This window comes from Ailuropoda melanoleuca, chromosome 4, assembly GCF_002007445.2.
Source record: "Ailuropoda melanoleuca isolate Jingjing chromosome 4, ASM200744v2, whole genome shotgun sequence".
NCBI lineage: Eukaryota > Metazoa > Chordata > Mammalia > Carnivora > Ursidae > Ailuropoda > Ailuropoda melanoleuca.
This window is the reverse complement of record NC_048221.1, coordinates 92,245,754-92,251,711: the sequence shown is the minus strand read 5'-3', so window position 1 is coordinate 92,251,711 and position 5,958 is coordinate 92,245,754. Positions and strand designations below refer to the sequence as shown.

Sequence of the window (5,958 nt, the reverse complement as noted above, 5' to 3'; positions counted from 1 at the left end):
AAATAAATAAAATTAAATAAACCTTTAAAAAACGAAATAAAATTCAGCTTGTCACCTAGTAATATATTCACACCAACTTTCTTCTGGTTAATATTTGCATGATACATATTTTTCATCTTTTGATTTTCAGCCTTTCTGTACCCTTATTTTTAGATTTAAACTTTTGCAAACGGCATATTATTGGAGTTTTAAAAACCCAGTTTGAAATGTTTGTCTTTCAAATAGAGCATTTAGTTAATTTGCATTTAAAAACATATCTTAGATTCGTATCTGTCATTTTATTTTGTGCTTTCTTTTTGACCTGCCAATCCTGTTTGGTTTCTCTTTCCCCCTCTCTCTATTTTTTGCCTCTTCTTGGGTTAAATATTTTTTCATCGTCCCATTTTTTTCACTTCTGTTTGGTTACAGTCTGTTTCTGTTCTTTTAGGGGTTTCTATAGAAATTACAATATTCGTATATTAGGCATCAAATTCTAAAGTTAATCTATTTTTCCTAATATACGTTAACATGTTATTTTTAACATATATTTTAATTATATTTTTATTTAATCTCATAAGACCTTATTATTTTATACAGTGTTCATTTAGATTTATCCTCATTACAATGTTCAGCAGCCGTTTATCTCTTTATATTCATGGGCCAAACTCCTGAAGTCTGTTGTTTGGATGGTGGTATGGAAAGGAGCAGAAGGACCTTGCATATTGTGGTATTGTGGTTTATAATAAATATGTATTTGGTGGTTCGTCCAGTTTCTGGCACAGAAGTCCTAAAATTCTTGGAATTTCCGAATTGATAAGTGTCCTAAAAGTGTCGTTTGTTAGGTTACTGAGGTGACTTTTGGAAAGCCCCTCAGTCGCCTAAGATTAGGGACTAGCCATGTGCTTAGGTGAATGGAACTTTCAGTTCCATCCCTTGATTTCCAGGGAGGGGAGAGGGGCTGGAGGCTGAGCCAGTCACCATGGCGGATGAGTTAATCATGGCTTTGTGATGAAGCCTCCATAAAAACATGAAAGAATGGGGTCCAGAGACCCTCCAGGGTTGGCGCACCCAGGGCGGCACAGGGAGAGCGGCGTAGGGGGAGCGGCGTGCCGGGAGAGGGTAGGGAGGCTGCGGGCCCCTTCCTACATCCCTGGCCCTATGTACCGATCACTTCATCTGGCTGCTGATTCATATCCTTTAATATCCTTTGTTAGAAACTGGCTATCTAGTGAGTTTATGGGTTCTCCGAGTTCTGTGAGCCGCTCTAGCAAATTAAACCCAAGGAGGGGGTTTGGGAACCTCTGATTTGTAACCAGTCTGGTCAGAAACACAGGTAACAGCCTGGGCTCGAAACTGTCACATGAAGTGGGGTCAGGCTTGTGGGACCCAGCCCTTTCCCTGTGGAATCTGGCTGTCTCTGGGTAGATAGCATCAGAATTGAGTTAATTGCGGGGTACCTGGGGTCTCAGTTGGTTAAGCATCTGCCTTTGGCTCAGGTCATGATCCCAGGGTCCCGGGATTGAGCCTCCTGCATTGGGCTCTCCGCTCAGTGGGGGAGTCTGCTTCTCCCTCTAACCCTCCCCCCTCTTGTGCTCTCACTCACTCTCAAATAAGTAAGTAAAATCTTAAAAAAAAAAAAATTGAGTCAATTACTTGGTGGTGTGGGGAATCCCTCTACCCCCCCAAACACATTGGAATTGGTATCAAATCATTAATATAGTTCAACACTTTGAAGAAAGTAAAGATGCAAAAGGCCTGATTTATGCAGAAAGTTACTCAGCTGCTCTTCCCACTCCTCAGCTGGTGCTAGAACTAAGCAGAGGAATCATTTTCTTGGTGTGATGCCTGGATTGAAACACACCAGGGTAGGCCAATTTGCCGTTCTCTAAAACTCATTTTTGGCTCCCACCTACCCCGGGTTGAGTTGGAAATGTGTGAATTGAAGCCTGAGTTGAGAATGAACTGGGGCCTTGAAGCTCCTAAACACTTATTACTTGAGAGGATGTGTAGGAAAGGACCTTTAATCCTGTAATATGTGTAACACATGTAATATATGTAGCATATGGAAGGTGGAACTGACCAGAAATGTGAATGGGAAGTAGGTAATCGAGAGAGAAGGTACTGCATATTCTATATTAAGAACTTTTAAAAGTAAGTAAAAACTAGAGCAAGCCAAGTTAAAAAAAAATCCCAAATTTGACCAAACTTAGTTATAACTTTAACTTGATTTATTGCAACATCACTGTATCTCTGCAGGTCTGGTTTCCCTGGTATCTCGAGAACATTTTGGGTAAAATCCATACTTGAGGCTCAGCCATAAGTCTCATGCTTGAAAATAATTAAGTTCTTGATTCCAGCTAATTTTATTTCTTTCTCTTATATTACTAACGCTCCTGTCCTTTTGGAAATTGGAATGTAGAATGCCATGTGGCAAATGTTAAGAAGTGGGAAAAGCTGTTGGAAAATGATCTGATGTCAATTTACTTTTCTCTTTGGAGCAGAGCAATCCTTTCCCCAGTGCCTGGGCCTGGATCTTCTGCCTCAGGCGGCAGACAAGAGGGTGGCTGTCGCTGCTGGATTCACTCATGGTTGCTCTTGGACAGATCAAGGATCCCCACTCGGTATAAATGGGTCAGACGAGTTTGGACATGTCTGAACGGTGGCCTGGGCTCCCCGGAAGCCTGCTTGGGTAAGGGCCTGCGTAGCCTCCTGTGGATTCGACAGGATGACTTTGAGCTTAGCTGCTGGAGAAGAGCCAGGTGCCCCCACCCGGACCGGCCCTTGGATATGTGCTTGGATAGCAGGGGCGTCGTCTGCTTCAAGTGTCAAGAAGACAGTGGGTACAGCAGCCTGGTTTCAGGTGCATTCACCGAGCGCAACACCAGGGAAAACGAGGCTCTCCACAGCTTCACCACACACAAATGGCCTGGCTGCCGGGCAGGGTACAGAGGTGACAAGGGAGCCCTGCGGAGACCACTGCAGAGACAGGCTACACTGCGTCTAGCGGTGGGTCTGTTCAGTGGCGCATGACCCCTCTTACTCAGCAACACTTCTTTGGAGGCCTGACTCCTCTGGGAGCAGGTGGGAGACAAACCCAGAGCCAACGAGGGTTATTGCCGGCCATATGTTGAGGTTATTTCATTGGCCCTGAGGCCTGTGGGGCCCAAGGAAACTTGGGTTGCATAAAAAAGGAAAAGCATACTGTAGTTGGCAAACAAAACGTGTCTTTGTGTGTGAGACTGTGTGTGTGAGAAATGAGCTTTCATTTAGAAGCTTTGGCAGTGGTCTCAACCGGTTCCCCAGCACTTTTAAAATGATATTTTCTGGGCCTGGAAACCAAGCAGGCAGATCATGGAATTTTGGCTGGGGATGTTTTTTTAAAAATGTAGGCTAGCAGCGAAAAAGGAGGCGGGAATTTGGCTGGGGGGCCTTTCTGGGCTGCAGAGCAAGCCGAGCAGGGTTACCATGGTGGTGCTTCTGTTTATACAAACAAAGGCTTTTCCTGACAAACATACTTCGTATTTAATAATCCTCAATCCAGAGGGGCCTCTGGGCTTTGTGTGTAGCTAGTTCATGCCATTTGGACTTGGGTAGGGTTTCATTATTGTGTGTGGGTTTTCTTGAGGCACTCAATACCCTTCAAAACGAAGTGCTCAGTACTAAGATCTGAAGTGCAAGGGTGAGGGGTGTTTAGTGATTGGAAGAGAGACTGACCGGCCACGTGAAACTGTAGAACAGACCTTTCGTGGTCTAACGTCTACTGGACCAGCCCACACTGAGCGTTCGGAAGCACAGAGTACTCCCACTACCTCATTTCTTCATCTCTCTTAAGAGCACTGGTGCCTCCCCTCACCCCCGCCCAATCAATCACGCTTCATATTGCCATTGCCTGAGATGTCGCCCTCTTGTTAGCCCACATCCAATCATTTGTGAAGTCTTAACAAGCTCTTGTAAGAGGTCTCATTTGGTTATGAGTAAAGAAAAATCTTAGTCTCTTGCCCTGAAGCACAAAAGCAGATTTATTGGATCATGTCCCTGGAAAGGCAGGGTGGATCTGGCGGGCCTCAGGAATGGCTGGATCCAGCTTACATGCTCATTCCTCTAGAGGGTCCCAGATTCTGGCACATCAGACATTGTTTGCTCCCCACAGTCTCCAGGAAGACTCAGTCCTCCTAGATACTTAAGGTATGAGATAAGGAACTTGAAGAGTGTTTTCAGGCATCCCTTTTCAAGAAACATGGAGTAATGAGGAATCTCTCTCTGCAAGCTGTTTGCATTTTTCTCCCTCCTGAATATCTGGACATGGCTCTAGATCTGTTCAGAGGTTCAGCAGCCTGTGGGGGTCTCTTCAGGTGTTGCCTCATCACTGCCTTCTGGGGTCTCCAAAGCCAGCAGGGAGCATGAGGACCCATGTCCAGCCATGAGCACCAGACTTCTCTACTGAGGTCCCTTCCCGCATGAATAAGCTGGTTCTCTTCCAAGGGTGCCAGAGTGCATGACGTATGTCTGCATGACACCAGTATTCCCGTGATCCAGATGAACCCCGAATATGTCTCCTGGGTATCCCCGGGGGAAGCCAATCCAGGGTCTATCCATTAGCTTTATTCCTTCAACTTTAGGGTCCCTTAGTGTCCCCCAACATCCCGAATGACACAGGCATTTCAGAAAGTCCTCAGGAGTTCTCAAGTTTTTGAGAACAAATCCATTCATGTCTTCTGCCAGGTCTGGGTTGGATGTCTGTCATGCCCCCCTCCTCGGGGCCAGCGCGCTGGCTTCATGAGCTCCTCTCCGGTCACCCCAAAGTTCCAGACCCTCCATGTACTACAGGGCTCAGCGCCCGAAGTGGGTGAGCCTGAAACACCACCATGATGTCCACTGTCTCATCCTTTGATCCAGCATCTCCTCTTCAAGTTTCTTCTCCAGGTACCCCCTTTCGCCTCCTTCCCCACATGAACACCACCGGTCCTACTATTCCAGCCTTCTACACTCACTCCTTGCCATTTTAACAGGTGATGAGCCAGGCACAAAGAGACCTCCAGGATCAGAGTTGGTTGGTGACCACCAGTGCTGGGATCCAGATGTCCTCATTCTCTGCTTTTTCCCTTTATAGCCAATTAACACTTTCTCTGTCAAAAATAGTATCCGAGAGTACTGTTGGTTTAAAATGTTAAAAAAAAAAAAAAGGCGCCTTGCCAATTTAGGATGGATTTTAGTTTTGAGATTCTAATTTGGGAACCGCGGGGTGGGGGTGGGGGGACGGGGGAATAATACTGATGGGCTATTTGCATGAGGGCCCCAAGGAAAGTCACTTAGGGTGAGAGGAAAAGGGCAGCTTTGAGCTGAGAGGGTACAGAGCAGCAGAGCTTTATCCCCGAGGGCCCCGGCCAGGGGCCATGTTAGAGGGCAGAACAGAGCACTGGGAAGAGAAGGAGTGCAATGCTTAGAGAAAGGGTCACTTTATGTCACAGAGTGGCCCAGACTCCCTCGGATTTGTTGAACTAATTGGTTGGAACTTGTCCGGATCCACAGTATCCACAATTCTGCAGATGGGGTTGAACCAGAAAAGTGCTATTGTGCTGTTATTGTGACCCTCTCGTACCACCCCCAGGGAGGTGTGAGGGGGCCGGGGGTGTGCNCGAAGACAGTTGCCGTGACGGCCAGAGGCCACCAGGGGGCAGTACCTTCCCGGCCTATGTCCTGACCTATGTCAGAGCGGGCACGGACCCGCAGCAGTCGGGCGGGAGGATGGAGAAAAAGCGGCCACCAGGCAAGGCCCTTTCTCCCTCTTTCTGTCCTTTCCTTCCCTGCGGGGCGCAGCACACCGGCCGAACCAGGGCGCGGTGCGCCGGGAGCCCGGGCTGGAGCGGAACCGCAGGGCCGCCCCGGGGAGCCCTCGGAGCCCTTGTCCCTGCTCGTTGCGCGCTCTCACCGCGGCCTCCCTCCGCTCCTCCCGGAAAACTGGGGAGCCGCCGCCGGGAG

General features: G+C 47.7%; 1 long non-coding RNA gene across 1 annotated transcript; it reads left to right on the top strand.

Moving 5' to 3' along the window:
- Positions 1 to 317: 317 nt before the first annotated feature.
- Positions 318 to 5,247, top strand: LOC117801987. Its single transcript, XR_004624949.1, has 3 exons — positions 318 to 2,668; positions 4,702 to 4,902; positions 4,989 to 5,247. It is a non-coding gene; the product is annotated as an uncharacterized LOC117801987 (long non-coding RNA).
- Positions 5,248 to 5,958: the final 711 nt, after the last annotated feature.